The sequence below is a fragment of the Scleropages formosus genome, chromosome 12 (assembly GCF_900964775.1).
Source record: "Scleropages formosus chromosome 12, fSclFor1.1, whole genome shotgun sequence".
Classification (NCBI taxonomy): Eukaryota; Metazoa; Chordata; class Actinopteri; order Osteoglossiformes; family Osteoglossidae; genus Scleropages; species Scleropages formosus.
The window spans coordinates 24,734,387-24,751,576 of NC_041817.1; the positions used below are offsets into that span (position 1 = coordinate 24,734,387).

At 47.4% G+C, this 17,190-nt stretch overlaps 1 protein-coding gene across 2 annotated transcripts in view; it reads left to right on the forward strand.

Annotated features, from left to right (window-relative positions):
- The window catches only part of LOC108928369 (semaphorin-5B-like), a 98,654-nt gene that overhangs the window by 2,102 nt on the left and 79,362 nt on the right, over nucleotides 1-17,190 (forward strand). The window lies entirely within an intron of this gene.

A 17,190-nucleotide genomic window follows, 5' to 3' on the forward strand; every position in this document is an offset into this window, starting at 1 on the left:
ACATTCTTTCTTTCACGATGCGACCTGCGAGTTTCTAATCCATCATGTGGCAAATACAGCTGGAATTCGTGCAGCGGTGCGGCGGCGGGCGGCGGATCTGCAGTAATCTCTTGGGCTGTCTGTCTCCTACCAGCGCAGGCCTGATGGATTGCTCCCGGCTGTCCGCACGAGGATTGCCAGCACACACCTGTTTTATAAATAAGAGCAGCTGCCTTGCAGCGAAGGCTCTCAAACGTCCATCACCGCCGACTTTGGATACCTATAGGCGCCGGATCTCTGCCTCCATGATGGTGTCGACGGGACGGCTCGTCCCTCCATCTCGCCCAAGAAGGTGCCGCGAGCCCCTCTGCTGCATTCGTGCCATTTGGAAATGTCAGCCTCTTCGTATTGATGACTTTCGTAGAGGCCCGTGCGTGCAGCACCGCGGCGTGATGGATGAGGGTCGCGGTGCCGTGTTAAATCGGAGCCCCCTTCGGAGCTGGGATTGGGGCGCGGAAAAGCGCGCGGCCTTTGTAGGCGTCGCGGGTCGAGCCGCGTCTGCAGTTTGGGTCCGCTCTATTCATGGGGTCCTTTATTGCCGAGACGAGTAGCTCTGTTTCGGAGCTCCGCGGAGAGGAACCGTTCTTATTCAGTATGTAAATCATACGTTTTGATCTCGCTCCGCTGCACAAAGCTGAGGTGTCTCTCGGCGAGGAGGGTTTTTTCAAAGGCCCTCGCGTTTTCCCGAGCCGCTGCTCTCGCAGGACAAGGCCATCCACCCCTTCACACGCCGCTGTCAATATTTGTATGACCTCGTCACTGGGATGGATCACGCTTCCGACTCGCACCCTGGCGCATGTTGGAAATGTGCTTATTATCCCACGATGGCCCCACGGAGGTCTTCGTTTTGGAACGTGAAGGTCTGAACGTGGCTGCTGTGTTTACAGCACTGGTTCTACCCCTTAGAAACCGTGGGCACAGCGCCTAGGGCCTGCGAAGGAGGGGAGAAGATTAAAAAGCTGAAAACATCAGGAAAATAATAAGGAAAAAACAAGGAAAAACAATGAAACTTTAATGCAACTAAATTTACATTTATTCATTTAGCTTTTCTCCAAAGTGGCGTACATCTCCGAGAAAAATGCAAAAAGCTCATTATTGTAACGGAAGTAGAGATTTGGATCCAGACACATGATTCTTGGGTATAGCCAATTTGTCTTTTACCACGGTATAAACTAGCATATGGCTGCGTATAGTTTTTTTGTTTTTTAAATTATTAAACAGATAACATAGTACATGTTTATGAAGCCTACAGGAAATCAGGGGAGAAGTGAGTCTGAAAGAGATACTTTGAGATCCTTTTTGATTGTTGAGAGGGATTCAGCAGTTCTGAGTGACAGGGGGAGGTCATTCCACCACACTGGAGCCAAAAGTGAAAACCTTCGATTAACGTTAAAACTTAAAAATTACATCTCAAAAACATAATTCTAGAGTTTCTGGGCATCGTTTCCTAAGGAAGTTTCTGGGCTCGCCATCGATCACGTGGTGAAGCACGAGAATAAAGTGCTTAATTTCAGTGGGCGCGATTCCAGTGGCGTTCGAGCGGCCCTGCTTTTCGCACATCTGGCCGTGCACGTGGCTGCAACCCAGGAGCCGTCCTGCTGCCCACCAGGAGTGCAGTGACTGCGACTTTTTCCTCCAGTCCACTTAAAAAAAAAAAAAAAACCCCTTTTTCAACATAGTTTTTCTGTCCTTATTCCGAACACTCGGTTAATTTCACAAAGGATTTGCCGTGGCCTTTTCCACGCTGGCGGAATGTCCCCTGCATCGCTTCCCTGAGCATTTCATGTCGAGACACGTCGACGCCTTGACAAGATCGCGACCCCGCTGCAGGGCCGGCCAGACCCGGACGCTCCTTTAGCGCGCCACTTTAGCAAAGCAAACCCATGTGGGCTGAGAGCGCCTCTCCCACCGCCCCGCTTTGAATGCCGATGCATCTCCTGGAGTGTCCGTTTTCGTCTTGTAGAATGTGATTCGTGGGCGTTTCCCTCAGTGGAGACCCTCCATTCAGATGGTAAACGGACCGCTTGGTTCTCATCCTTAATGAACTTATGAGGGCCCTTGTTAGCTCAGAGCCCGAACCCCAACATCAAGATTGTTTGAAAGCAGTTATAAACTTAATCCCAACTCGGACACTTATCATGCTCTCGCTGTTTCCATGGTAACGGAAGCAAACAGAGCAGTGGGGGCAGACCGAGAAGACATTTGATTCCTGCATAAGTAATTACTCTTTGTCAATGTGTCCGGGGAGAAATATGACTTAATCGCACTAATCGAAATGAGATTTTTAGGCCGCGCCGCACAAATAATTGCTGACGTCACACGTGCAGCTGATGAGGGACGTGGGGAATTGGCGTTCAATCCGACGCAGCCTTACATGTCACTGGCGCAGGTATCACCCGGTGGAGAAGTGGCAGCTTGTTCATAATGTTCCCCGGTCTTCTGCAAGAGCTCCGGGGTCTTTCGGGACACGCGGCGAAGATGAGACATCTGTTTATATGCGAGACTTTCAGAAGTTCAGAGGTTTTGTCTTAGAAAAATCCTCAGTAGTTGACATAGCAGCAGGTGGTGCAGTGTTTTGAGTCCCTGCATTGCAGGTGAACACCTCAGCTTCAAACCCTACCTCCGAAGCACCATGTTTAAGTCCTATTTTAATTATCATTGGCAAAAAAAGACAAGCTAAGGGAGTAAGAATTTTTGTGAAAGTTTCCTAAAAGAAGAGCCTTTTTACTTTGAATTATGCAGCTGCGGCCGTCACTTTACATAGTGGGTGGAGGGGTCCCCTCGCTCTTAAAGAACCTGAGTTCCTGTTTCCCATTCCTGCTGTAGTACCCTTGAGCATAGTACTTATCTTGAATTTATACAGTAAAAATGACCTTGCTGTATGAATGGGTAAATCAGTGCGTGTAGCTTAGAATAAAGTCCTAATGCTGTAAGTCACCTTGGAGAAAAGCATCAGAGAAATTAAAAAAATGTAATTGCCTCTATATTCATGGAAGTCGCTTTGGAAAAAAAGCATCTGCTAAATAAATAAATGTAAATGTAATGTAAATGTGAATGTATAGTTAATGATAAAGTATCCAGTATAAAGTAAAGTATCCAGTATCAAAGTGGCTGAATAATGACCAAGTATGGATTTTCATTGTATGGTTCAGCTCATTTTTGCATGTCTCATAAAGGAATCATCACCTGTAAAATATTCCTGTACAGGATCAATTCGGGTGGCAAGTTCCTGACGCCGAAGTCGAAATGTGGGGGAGGGGAGCGCGGTAATAAGTAGGGTAATTAGCAGAATATCACCATCTCGCAGTGTCGCGTCTCAGTGTGGTGACATTTGGAAAGTGGCTGTGATTCAACCTTCCATGATGTTGAGCTGCTGAGTGGCAGGCCTGTCCTGTCATGACTCAGCGACGGGGAATTGTCCCCAGTAAGTAAATAAATAAATAGCACGAGTCCAAAAAGGGGGGGGGGACATTAAAAGGAAAGTGTTCCCGGTTTACGGGGGCCATACTGAGTTCCTCCTAACAGTTATAGATCGACTGGGCTTTGCCTTCGCAGCCACGCAAAGCTGCCAGTGAATTACGCAGTGGAGCAAAAGTATTTATGAAGTCTAATTACCTTCATTGTTATTTTCAGAGAAAAAAGGTTCCAGCGGAGGAAATAGCAGAGCGTACAAGTAAGTCTCCGGTGTGCACTGAATTTTCATTATGTTCACGCTGTTATATTTTAGAGGGAGAAATAACCAAAATGTGCTCTGCTTGATGCAACTCTTGGCTGGGGGGGGAGAGGGGTTGTCTAAGTGAATTTTTAAAAATTTGATACCTCAAAGTGCTTCAGCTCGTGCCCTGATGTCACACCCTTCAGCGCTTTTTGTGGGGGGGGGTCTGGTCACCTGCTGGGGACACTTCAGAGTTGGGTTTTACTGTATCTACACAGGCGTAGCATGGCGGTTAGAACTGCTGCTTTAGAGCCGAAGGTCACGGGTTTGAATCCCGCCTCAAGCCATAGTACCCTTGAACAAGCTGTTTACCCTAAATTGCTCCAGTAAAATGACCCAGCTGTACAAATGGGTAAATAATTGTAAGCAGATTAACGTTGTATGTTGCTTTGGAGAAAAGCATCAGCTAAATGGAAAAATTCAAGGTCGTGGTAAATGAATAAATTCAAGGGGGCATCTTAAATCATACAGCGCTGCTTGAAAGTATGCGAAGGCCTCGTGTCCCTTAGTTTTACCACGAAATGGTTATTTAATGAGGTACAGTCTTTCTCATGTGACATGACAAGTGTGTAATGACCAGTTCCATATGATGCTTTAGAGGAAATCATGTGTGTAGTAGAAACACGGTAGAAGCGCAGGTGTAAAAATGCGAAGCCCAAGTTGTGTTGATTAAACCAAGTAGGTAAGTAGAATCAGGGGTGTAAATCAGTCGTCTGCTCATTTTTCTACGTTTATTATAAGATTTCACATTTAGATTTAATAAGTTCATTTTAGTATGATACACAAGAATAATGACCATCCCCACAGCGTTCACTTATTTTCGAGCAACGAGGTAGCACCTTTCTGAGCGCAAGGACTACGGTTGCGGTTTATTTGGAAGCAGTGGCTTCCGTGCAACGCTATGAAAAACGTGAATGGGCCGCATGCTGAAGCGGTTCCGCGACCGGTGCGGTTCTGGCCGAACGGCCCGCAAAGGACAGCTCACCGGGTGCAACGAAACGCATCCTGTTTCTAATTAATTGGATTGCCGCGCTGTAATCCAATGTCTCCGTTCAATTAATAGTTAATTGGTCAGACTAGACGGTGGTACCGGCACTAGCCGTGAATTTCCCATTCGGCCGCCGGGTTATTTTCCGCTCGCTGAGCAGCGCTTGGCTAATGGGAAGCTCTCGCCACTGACACGGTAATGAAATCTCGAGTACGGGATCGTCTCTCGCAGATGTTTCCACGGCGATGAGTGATGTTTGAGCAGGACGGCGGGCTGGGAGAGCTCCTTCCCGGGTTTCCTCCGGTGGACCTCGCAACGGGGGTGGTCCTTCAAGGCCCCAGCGTGTGATGGATTTGGCTTTTTCTCAACCGCCCTTGGCTCTCCTGAAGCTCTGTCTTTGGGTGGTAGGTCATCTTACCTGGAGCTTCAGATGCAAATCAGACACCCATTAAAAGGTATCCCTTGAAACTTGCTGCGCTTTGGCCCACCGGGACCGGGGCTGATGGAGCAGCACGGGAGAACTGTACACGGCTTTCTTCTCTCACATCGTGTCAAACTGGGAATCGGCTCTCGCCATTTTGTCCACCAAAACAACCTCGTTCGTTCGTTTCTGTCTGCTTTTTATTCGTCACTTTCGGGGATGTGTCACTTTCTGAGCCTCTTTCTCATGCCAAAAGGCACTTGTGTCTCAGCTCGGCGGCAACACCTCATACGCCCTAGCTGTGAGAGTTCAGCTGGTAATGGGTTTATGTCCACTCTTGAGACGAGGAAAAGAAAATAATTTATTAGCCGTAACGCAGTCTCCGACACACAACGAATGTGGGCAATTAGGAGAAAAATAGTATTCCTATCCTATAACAGAGGCGTAGTAGCTCGGACTAATTACCCATAGAGTTTTTTATTATTATTATTATTATGGAATTTTTTCCAAGGTGGCTTACAATGTTAGATTTGTAAACCAAGCTACTTACAATCATTTTCCTATTTGTACAGCAGGATCATTTTTACTCCATCAGCCCAGGCTAAATACCTCGATCAAGGCTAGTACAGCAGGAGGTAGGATTCGAAAGAGGGTCCATTGAGTGCAAGGCACCAGCTCTGACCACTACACCACCTGCTGCCCTTTTGAACGGGCCTCGTTTCATATAGCGGCTGCTGTGCGAAAGGTGTAAAGCCATCAGTAAACCCATCCGAATAACAGCGAGAGAGGTGTATGACTTGTGAAATTCCGCACCACCTACGTATGCGTACGGAAGGTCATTAGCAGTTGCTCCGACGCACACCAGCACGAGCGCTCCATTGACTAAGAGGCACCCAGGTGCGCTCTCCCATGATGCTGAGGTGACTGCATGAAACAGGTGGGCTTTTTGGCAGTGTGTGTCCATCCACTGCCTTCCCGCTCACACAAACACACACATATTGCTGTGTTCCTCTGCGCAGCCAGAGCTCTGAAAGGCCCATTAATTTCCCTTACTCCCTGGCAGGAAAACCAATGCCATGGGGTGGGGGGGAGGGGGGTGTTGATTAGCGCCCCCATCTGGATTTTCTTTTTTCTTATTACGGCGATGCCTCCTGTTTGATTTCTTTTTTCTTTTTTCAAATTATCGGCGCTTGCTGCTGATCGCCCGCAGTATTGCATAGCCCGCCGCGAAACAAAGTGAGCAGTCTTGGCTGGCAGTAATTTACTAGCAAATTGCAAGGCTTCTCCTTCTCCAATAGCTCCTTGTAATGCCTTGGTCTGGAAGGGGAAATGTTCTGCTGCAATTTGGAGAACCGGAGAAACGGAGCACGTGATTCATGTGTTGAAAGCTGCTGCGTGAGGTGTAAGGTTAATTTCCGGAAGCTGCGGGTGTCCACGCCACCTTCCTCCACCAATCTGTCTTGATCTCCTGTGTTTGAGTAGGAACCGTTCGAGCTGAGCTGAGTGTGTCCATCTTCAGGCCTCCGCTATCAGGATGCGAGTCATGCCTCCGCTACTATGACACCTAACATGGAAGGAGCAATTTGGCCCTATGTACCAGACCCCTTAACTGTCTCGTCCTGTGTCCTTTGGCAACGTATCTGTACGAAGACAAAGGAAAATTCAAAGACAAAGTGTCTCAAGACACCATCGAAATTGCTCTTAATTATAGCGCCTCATGTTCTATTGATCTTGTGTGACGGCGAAATAATTCCTATCAGCCATTTGTCACAATTTTTGCATCAAAATTAATAGGCTGGTTGAGCACCAGATGGACCCGTTATTTAAAACCAAATTGTTTTGTTTATCCACAGCCTTCTCTTCACTGCATTGGGGCGCCTTTTGAGCGGAGCAGTTCTGCACACGGGGGGACATTAGAGATGCTTCTGTTGCAAAGTTGCATCTAAAGCGGACGTGATGGTATGCAGCCTCTTCATGTATTAACGCCCAACGCCGTAGAGCAATTCTGTGGCTTCAATGGGAAGGGTAGAGGGGAGGAAAGGGTGTTCCTACAATGCATTTGCCTATTGTGGGGTGTGAACACTATTCCCATTGATGGCATGGAAAGCAGAGCTGCGAATCCCCAGGAACGGGGGCCTTTCAATGCGTCGGGCAGCGGGAAGACAGAGGCCGAGAAATGGATGTTAACGCCATTGTGGCTCTCAGTGGGAATGCCCGGTGCGCTCGAGTGATTTAGCGCCCTTCTCAGCCTCCTTCCCACTATTGGTTCCACTCTGTTTCCTGCCTTGGGTTTATGTCTCATCTGGGACCTGCTTGACTCTGCCTACCTTTGGGAACCCAAGATATATTCCATCACTGAACAGCATCTGTTGAGACAAATTTGAGCTGTCCTGTGAGCTCCATGCCTTCAGCTTTTAGTATAGCGGTTAAGGATCTAGGCTTGTGGGGAACTGGTTTCAGTCCCAAGTGGTCCATCCCATTAGAATGCAGCGCATGTGACTATGGTGCTGTGTGTTTGGGTCATGATAATACCGCCCATGGCTGTTGTCAGCACTCATGATTACTGTACTCTGGGAAATAGTCAACGGTCATGCCACTCTTCCTCGTAATCACTGTCGAGGAGCCATTCTGGTGTCGCCTTTCAGAGGCACCACTAACCTGTGTGAAGAGCACACCGTCAACTTCGGCAATGATGGGATGAATCATTTCGTTATGATTTTGAGCTGTGCCATGTAACAAGGCTGCTTATGAAGGGCAGAAATGCAGATGAATGTAGAGAGCGAATTCACATAGGATGAGTAAAGGCAAGAATTCATAATAATTTCTAATCACATTATAGTAATGTGACACTATTAGTTTTCAGTCATACAGCTTATTGACTGCTTTGAAATCCCACTCTCTTAGTCTGTCACCATCTTGGAATATCCTAAGTCATGTCTATGTGTGTTGATTCATCACATCAACGCTTAGTGTATGTTCAGCCCGACCGAACTGGGAATGTCAAAACGAGTCTTAGCCAAGTGCACTTCTTTAGTAATGATTAGCATCCGTAGTGCACGATGCCGTCTTTGCATGGCCTGGTAGTGGTTTCAAAAATACAAAAGAGAAGAAAAGGCGTCTTTGATTTTGACGGACTTGCGAGATGGAGTGATAACCTGGAGCAATTAAATTATCTGTGTACAGTGGGGCTGTGAAATTGCATGTAACTGGCTCACTGCCTCTAGTGTCTTTGAAGGATGCGGATAGAGGGTAAGAAAAGTGTTGACATTGGATATAAATTCCAAAGGAAGGATATGCTATTAGCATATCACATCATTGAGCTCACCTTGGGCAAATATGAAATTTATATTGGGTTTTGGTTTTTGGGTATCTATCTATCTATCTATCTATCTATCTATCTATCTATCTATCTATCTATCTATCGATCTAGGCATTTGGTTTTAGAAAACACTGTTAGGAATAAGATCCCTGCAGATGAGCCCTGCAGGTCTGTCTGGTGAGAAACTTGTGCTGAAATTGGTCAAGTCCAATCATGCTGAACTCGAGGGGAACCCCGATATGTATGAGAGACAGACACAAAGCATGATGTAGCGTTTCAGCAAGAGTGGATGACATGCAGCCGAAGGAAAAAAAAACACAAGATTTATTGAACTCCATCTGCCATCTGAGAGATCTTATGCCGTCGAACATAGCAGTGATGTGTCATGTGTGGACAAAGCAGGGTTCGCAGACCATCAGCAGGGCCTTTTCAAGCTCACGTTGCCAGAGGATGCACTCGTTGTGCAGAACGTGTCGAGCTCCGCAGCGCTAACACCGGACCCACTGATGTTAACACAAATTGAAACCACTTCGCTGGAGGAGAGTGTTGCAATTTCCCACATCCCAACTCTGCCTGCTTCAATTCAGACACGGTTCTCGTTCCTCCTCTTTACTGACTTATTTAGCAAGATTGGCAGTTGTTTCCATGGTGATAAGTAGCTTTCTACCAGGCCACAAAGGTCTGTCTCTCACGCACAGCCTGGTATGACAGTGATTAATGTCCCACCTGCACACAGAGCCTGGGCCTGCTATGCTCAGATCATGGACGTGAGATTCACTTTTTGATCTATGGCTGATAATGGCGCTCCAAGTCCAAAAGAAGCTGTAAGCTGAATAAGGTTGGGATGGCTCTAGATCATTTGTAGTGGGTCCAAGATGGCTGGTGGAAAGGTATGGCTTGCTTGACTTACTTCTTGTTGGTATCTTAATATTTTGGATTGGGAATCTGAAGTTGCGAAGATAGGGATACCTCCAAGCCTGCTCGGCACACACTGAATGAGTGTGGAATTCAATGGAAAAAAGTCGTAAGATCGTAGAGTTCAGTGAAAATAATACTGCCGTCTGCTGGACCTCCATGAACACTGTGAATGGAGTTTTAACATGGTGTGTTCCTCTGAGACGGAGCGCTTACTCTTGTACGGGAACCTCTGGAGTCTCCTCGTGCTGGTTGGCATCCAAGGACCCATTTTTGGTTCCTTCTCTCATTCTTGTAACACACAGAAGGCGCATATGTATATAGAGCAGTACGCCAATTGTGTGGCAACAGGCAGAAGGGCATCAAAAGGAGGCATTAAAGTACTTAACTACTGCCCAGGTCTCCTTAGCAGCAGCCCCTGCAAATAAACAACCTTTATAAATTCAGGAAAATAAATGGCAAGCGTGTGTGCAGGGTGGTCAGTGCAAAATGGGAGACTCAAAGGTCGTAGCTGTTCAATCGTGATGGAGGAGCGCGTTCCGTTGACTCTCCTGACCTGACATTCGTTCAGCAGGAGTGCGGCACACTCTATAGGCAGCATGCCAAAAAATCGTTGGCTGTTTGCTAGGTAGAGGTTTCACTTTGTCTGCCCGATATCACTCTTCACCTTCAGCAGGGGAAATGATGGTAGCACTTTTCGTGATGGACCCTCTAGAAGAATCCAAATGGGGTTCTTCCAAGTGGATGATCCATTTCAAGATGTGATAAATGACTAGAAGGAAGTCTTCAGATGTTTTTAAACATGGGCCTTTTTAGATCTCCAAGGTTTTTGTAACCTTGCTTTCGAAGCAAGCTATTGCTGAAGGCACTGTAGATGCGTGCAGCAGGAGAAGAAGGTTGGAACTCTGATCAAAATCGGTGAGACTGTGGCAGCCGTGGAGCCCATGGGAGACATAGCTTGTTCCTATGAACCAGATTTTCTCAGTGGGAAACGTCTTTGCCAGGTTATGTTCACGGCCCTGGCTAGAAACTCCACTTGCAGCATTGAAAAACATCACATCCTTAGAGGGCTGATGTTCTTGGCACTTAAAACCCCAGGAAATGTGTTCAGTTTGTTCTGGGTAACCACCAGAGATACCATAGCCCTCAGAGAAATTTATTGGGTGTGGGCGGTTGAGCGGGTGACTGTAGTCTTGAATTTGTATTTGACCGCATGGTTTCGGGATGAAGGGCAGTCCTCAAGCTTTTGCATAGAATTGATTTCATCCGGAGCTCATTACTGAACAGCACTTTACAGTGAACCTTTCAAACACCTGTGGGTTTTTGGGTAGCAATGTAGTAGAAGGAAAGGATTGCAAGGCCTGTGTAAGGGAAATTTGGTTTCTAGGTTTCTGTTCTTCTGGAACTCCCAAGTGCAGAGTCCTCGTAGACTGTAAAGGATTTAGTCCTGGTGCTGAGAAGCCATAAAGAATTTATTGCTCATAAAACACATGAAATGGTGAACCTACAACAGCTTGAAAGCGAAGTCACCCCCCCCCCCCCCCCCCAGAAGAAGGTGAATCCCCTGATCATTTCCATCTCCTTTGAGTCCTCCAGTTATTGCACAGGCGTTTAAGTTGCTTATCATCCCAAGATCCCCCTCCTTCCCCCGTCACCACCCACTCTAATGAAGACAGGGCCTCATGATGATTCATATCTGGGCATATGCATGTTTGATCTCATGTCGGTCGCCTTCCATTGCCATATGTGCTGTAGGAGATCTCCATTAGGACCGCCGCAGCGAAATGACTCCTGCTCCATTCGTGGATCGACTTCTTTTGATCTGAAAGGAAGGCGCCCACGTCGTCTAATGTCTTGGTGTTGTGGCCGCCTGCGGGGTCTGAAGAGTGGGTTCTCCTGCATCCTCTCTCCTGGCTCCTCTAGTGAGTAGGAAGCAGCACTGTGTGAAAGCACAAAAGAGACACAGATGCTGGTTGTCAGGAAGTTTTTTTTTGTCTGTAATTTGTTTCCCCATCTTCTTGGTCTTCTATCAGCCCTTGGAATGAGCTAGGAAGTCCTTAGGGTATTCTACAGGTGGAACAGCCTGTTTTTGGACCACAGACCTTTTTGTAGTCACCGTTTAGTAACGACCTGGTGCTGTGATGCGAATAAGAGGTGGGGTTCAAACCTGCAACCTCCAGATCCGAAGGTAGGAGAGCCAACCACTATGCTACCTGCTGTTCTAGTACTGTAGATCTATGTCATCTTCTGGAAAAGGCAACGTAAAATTCTTCCTGACCATTTTGCTAGACTTTCCTTGGTAAAAGTGGTAAAGTGGTTCAGTTCTGAAACCCGAACATCTTTGGCGCAGCGGGAAGAAGCAGCATGGTGATGGATCTGAGACCGGTTGGGTTTTAATTCAGTCTGTGAAGCATGGCTAAACAAGATTAATAATCTTCCCGAAGCCTTAAAGGTTAAAAATGGCCCTCGTTTCAGGCTATTTGTTTCTTCTGGTCTGCTGGGTATGTAGGCCTAGTCATTTCTCACTTGATTTATGCCTACCATTAATTGCAGTGCTGTCCGTTGAGGGAAGGGTGCGAGTCCCATGCTTTCGTGCCAAGGATTAGTAACCAGTTATCAGCCCAGCTGGACAAAGTGTGTTTGATATAAGTTTCACAAACTTGGTAACATCTCAATGCTTTAGCTATACGAGGAGATGCGGTCTCCAGCGGTTCTGCTGGAAAACTACTTAATTGAGAGAGACTCCAGTAATGAGTTATTCATGCGAAACCTATGAGAGGAACCGGGTCCTCGAAGAGCTTCATCTTGTCTGCATTCAATGCTTTGATTTTTCTCCTCTGGCCTCTTGTCAGCTGGAAGCAGCTCCCTTTGAAGCGAAATCAAAGGCTCTGTGATTAAATGTTATGGAGTACCTGTAAATTCGAGTCGTGTTTGATTTTAAAGGTCCGTCAAGGCAAAAAAAGTTGTCGTCGCTCGCGTTCGTTTTTCGTCTAGGCTGCCACGCTGGCAAAACTCGCAATGATCGGGCCTACGATTAATCAGTTTCTAATTGAATTTCCTCGTACCCTTCCCTGCGTTCGCCATGTCTATAATAAGCGTCTCCGAGCCGCGGCCGGCTGGTGTCCTCGCGTCGACTCCCTCTCCCACGCAAGGTGACTCCTCGTGTTCCTCCCTTAGGATTCGCTCTGTCCTCGACTCGATTTAATAGCTTGCTTTTGTACATCGCATATAATTTCAACCTGTCATTTTGCTCTTTAATTCAGAACTAATAGCCGAGTGCTTTATTTAAAGAGTTGTTAAGCAGGAAAACGCCTATGGAGGAATATGTGGCGGCAGGCGGGGGTAATTTGTCCTCCTGTCTTTTTGCCCTCTTTCCTCGTTCCGTGGAACAAGCGTGGGCCGGGGAGGCGAGCGACACGAAGCCTTCTCCCGCTCTTGTCTGGCCAGGCGGATGACGGATGGCGTGTGAGATCAGCTTGAGAAAACATTCACCCGTTTTCTTCCTTTCTCCCGTTTGTTTGGCAGAGACGACACCGCGCCTCCTCCGGTTGGACATGTAAACACCCGTCACCCACCACAAAACAAACCCCATGTTGTGTTAAATGCTGACCAGGCCTTTGCAAGAGCAAAGACCACACACACACACACACACACACACAGGCTGAAACCGGTTGTCCTAAGTAGGGTCACAGCAAGCCGGAGCCTAACCTGGCAACACAGGGCGTAAGGCTGGAAGGGGAGGGGACACACCCAGGGCCGGACACCAGTCCATCACAAGGCACCCCAAGTGGGACTCCAACCCCAGACCCGCCGGAGAGCAGGACCCAGCCAAGCCTGCTGCACCACTGTGCCCCCTCGCCACCAAGACCAGAAATAAATAAATAAATCTCAATAAATCAATAATTTCATAACTGTTAAAGATAAATTACCTGCCGCTTTTTATCTGTTCACATTGCTCTGGTTGTCCGATGGTCAGAATCCGGAGAAGATGACTTGCGCAAACAGACAAAATGTTCAGAGGGATGAATGCAGATGTTATAAACATTAGTGGGATGATGGGCTGATCTGCTGTGCCATTTCAGTTTCTCAGAGGAAAACTAGCTCTTTAAAACAGAGCTTGGACTTCTGCAAAGTTCACTTAGTCACAGTCAATAAGCACTTATCCAGTGCAGGGTAGCTGTGATCCAGAACCTATCCCCGAAGCATAAGGCACGGTATGGCCTGGTTGGAACACTGGTCCATCACAGGGTAGTAACATGCACACAGACAACCAATTCAGAGTCACCAATCCGCTTTAAATACATTTTGTTGGACTTTGGGAGGAAACCAGAGCAGTTGGAGGAAACCCACATGAACATGGGCTGAATAGGGATCAAAGAGTTCAGGTGCTGTAAAACACCCGTGCTACCTGCTGCGCCACTGTGCTGCCCCACTTCTACAATATTGGAATCATGAATTGGATTCATGAAGTTTTCATCATCATTTACTGTATGTTTAGTTCAACAGTGACTGATCTGGTTTGTCAGGAATCACTGGTCAAACTGGGTTTTCGAGAACCTCTCGCTTTGACTGACATTATCCATCCATCCATCCATTTTCATTAACCACTTGTCCTGATAAAGGATGCATGGGTCCAGAGCCTGTCCTGGAATCACGCCAAGGCGGTGCGGGGGGGTACCCTCTGGTGAGGACGCCAGTCGTCAATATTTTCATGCTAATTCATTGATCCACTAATTGAAAGGTAGCCTAAGCAAATGCTTCATGCAGATACTGTAGGTGCTGGTTTTTATTCTAATTCTAGGATAGAGAACTGTTTAATTTCATTGTACTTCAGTTTGGACTCCGAAATTCATAAAAGACTTCACAAAGGAGATGATATTTCTACTGGCCCAGCGGAGCTCCTAATTGTAGCCAGGATCCAGATTAATCGTCCAGGCAGGCGACACGGGGAGTTTGGACCCACCTTAGTGACATGGGTGTTAAACAGCCTCTTTCTGAATGTGAAGGTTGCATCAGGAAACAATCCACAGTTACTGTAACGCATCACAGCCGCTCGATGCAGAAAAACAGGCTTGGAGGCGAACGGGCCGGATCGTGCTCCCCCCACCAGCCCGCCCGCGTGCTCCAGGGTTATAGCAGCCGACTTTGATTTATGGGCCCTGGACCCGGTTCAGCCACCGCGTCTGTCCTAATTGGGCGGCAGCGGGCAGCCGGAGCTGCGGGTCCGTGTCACAGCCTCTCCGGGAGCTCTGGCGTGAGCTCCGTGACAGAGCCGGAGCAGGCCGTCTACGCTCGAGGACCCTCATTCTGATATGCTCCACATGGGGCTTGCACGCACGGAGATCCGCTACAGGAAATGCACGCCGCTCTTGGTCATGCCAGGGCAAAAAAAACGGCACATAAAGCGATTACTCACCTGCCCTCATGTGTCCCGAGAGCCTGTTTACTAAAGTTTATTCCCAAAGCCAGTGGTCTCGTAATGATCCCTCAGGAATGAGATCTCGCAACGCGCCGGGAAGCTGTGCGAATAACGCACCGATTACCACGATGCGCGAAAAAAGTTTTACTGTACCCTCCAGCCATGCATTTACAGGGAGGCTAATGCACTCCTACGTCTCTATCAAATAATTAGCTTTTTCTCAGGGAGAAGGACTCTCGAAGTCTGGCGTAATAAAAGTCTCGGTGTAATTTAGCCGTTAGTTGCTAACGGACTTATGGCATGCAAAATGAACCTCGGGATTTGCTTTTAGGAGGCGCAAAAAAACCCATCTCCTTGGGGCTGGGAAGTGCGTTCTGCTTGGTGGCGAAGTAAGAAGTCGGTTAATTAAACGGTTGAGTGTGTTTATTTTTTTTTGGCTGCGGAGGTTTTGCGTTGGTGAGACACCTCCAGGTTCGCCGGGCCGGTTTAATTACTGCCGAGCACGAGTCCGTGGAGGAGCGGTGGAGCGCGGGAGGAGAGGGGCGTTCGGGGACGCGGAACACCCGGGGACGAGGGGATGTGACCCATGGTAGCCACCTCGGAGTGCGATTGTTTTTGGAGCTGGGGCTTGAGAAACACCCCTGCCCTCCCACACTCTCTCTCTCTCACACACACACTTGTGAAAGGATGGTTTGTGTGTTGGCAGGGGGAATAACAGAGGTGTCACTGGTTTTGATTAAGAGTCTGCAGGGGAACCGAGCGCACATCAGGAGGCCACTGCGGGGTCGCCCATGCTGAAAAATGCTCTCGGTTGCCTGCATGAGCTACTCGGTGAGATGGAACCGCTTCTCTGTTAAAATATTAATGGGTGGAAGGTGGGGGAGGGGCATCGGAGCCCGACTCTTTGGTCAGTTCAGTTTGGTCAATCAGTTTCTTGCATGTTCGACACATGCCGGCGCTTTCATTGGAGTCCTGGTGGACGACCACTTCCTCTCCCGTAAATAGCCGCTGGAAGCCGGAACATGTGTGTGTTCGCGTGTTGCGATGAGAGAGCGCCTCCTTGCTGACTTGCCATATGCAAAAAAAAAATTAAGTTTAATAGATGACTTCACGGTATGCTTCTTGTTTCTAGGTGGTGGGGCTGCTCCCGCAGAGCAGAAGCAGTGTTATGTGAAATAACATCAAAAACTAAATTAAAAAGTAAATAAAGTGCTATTTTTTAGACTTTAGGATGTTTAGATTAGGTAGCCTATTTAAATATGACACTACACTTTGACTGGAAGCTCTGCACATCTGCTGTTTACCTCGAAGTTTGACTGAGTTGAAGCCATCAATATAAATACTATGATATGTACCCTACACTTATTATATAGCATTTACTTAGGTGGAATTAGTGGAAACTCTGTTATTCATTTATTTACACGTTAATGGCTGGCTAGCCCTGCTTTTTAGAGATGCTACCTTTGGATTTCAAGGTCGTAGGTTCAAATCCTACCTGCTCCTGTAATACCCTTGATCGATGTACTCACCGTGAACGGAAAAATTGCACTACAGACGGTCCCTGAGTTACGATGGTTCGACTTTACGATGGTGCGATAGCTATATGCATTCAGTAGAAACCGTACTTTGACTTTTGAGTTGATATCTTTCTTCCCGGGCAAGCGATATCTGGTACGATACTCTCTCGCGATGCCGGACGGCGAACGCCATCCACATCTCCCAGTCTGCCATGCGGTCGCTACTGTATACAACCAATACTCTACAGTGTTCTGTGTTTCCAGCGTGTTTTTTTGGAAACCCCCCGTATCTACCTCGTGTTTTGTGCATTCGTCATGTCTACGAAATTCCCATCTGTGTCTCCTGCTACTGGTGGGAAGAAATAGAGGAGGGCTGTTACTCTTGAGGAGGTACTCAAAATAATTACCCAGCATGAAGGCGGCAAGTCCGTAATGGCCATCGCACGTGAACTTGGACTTTCTTAATCGATGATCTCGACCATCTTAAAGGAAAAGAAGTGATGATGTTCGGTAGGCTGGGTGTATTAAATGCTCTTTCGATTTACGATATTTTCGACTTACGATGGGTTTCTCAGAACAAAAGCCCATCGAAAGTTGGGGACCGTCTGTACTGTATAAATGAGTGAATCATTGTAAATAGCCTAACGTTGCAAGCTGCTTTGAAGAAGAGTGTCAGAAAAATGAATAAATGTAACTCATAACGACATGATTCCAAAAGCAGGAGGCACACATTGCGTTCTTGCGTCCTAATTACATGCAGCCAAGTCTTGGGCCTGATGTCGTCCTACAGCTGGGCTGGTTGGCAGTGCGAGAGCAGCATGTTGAGAGTCAAATGGTAATCACACAGATGTCAGGAG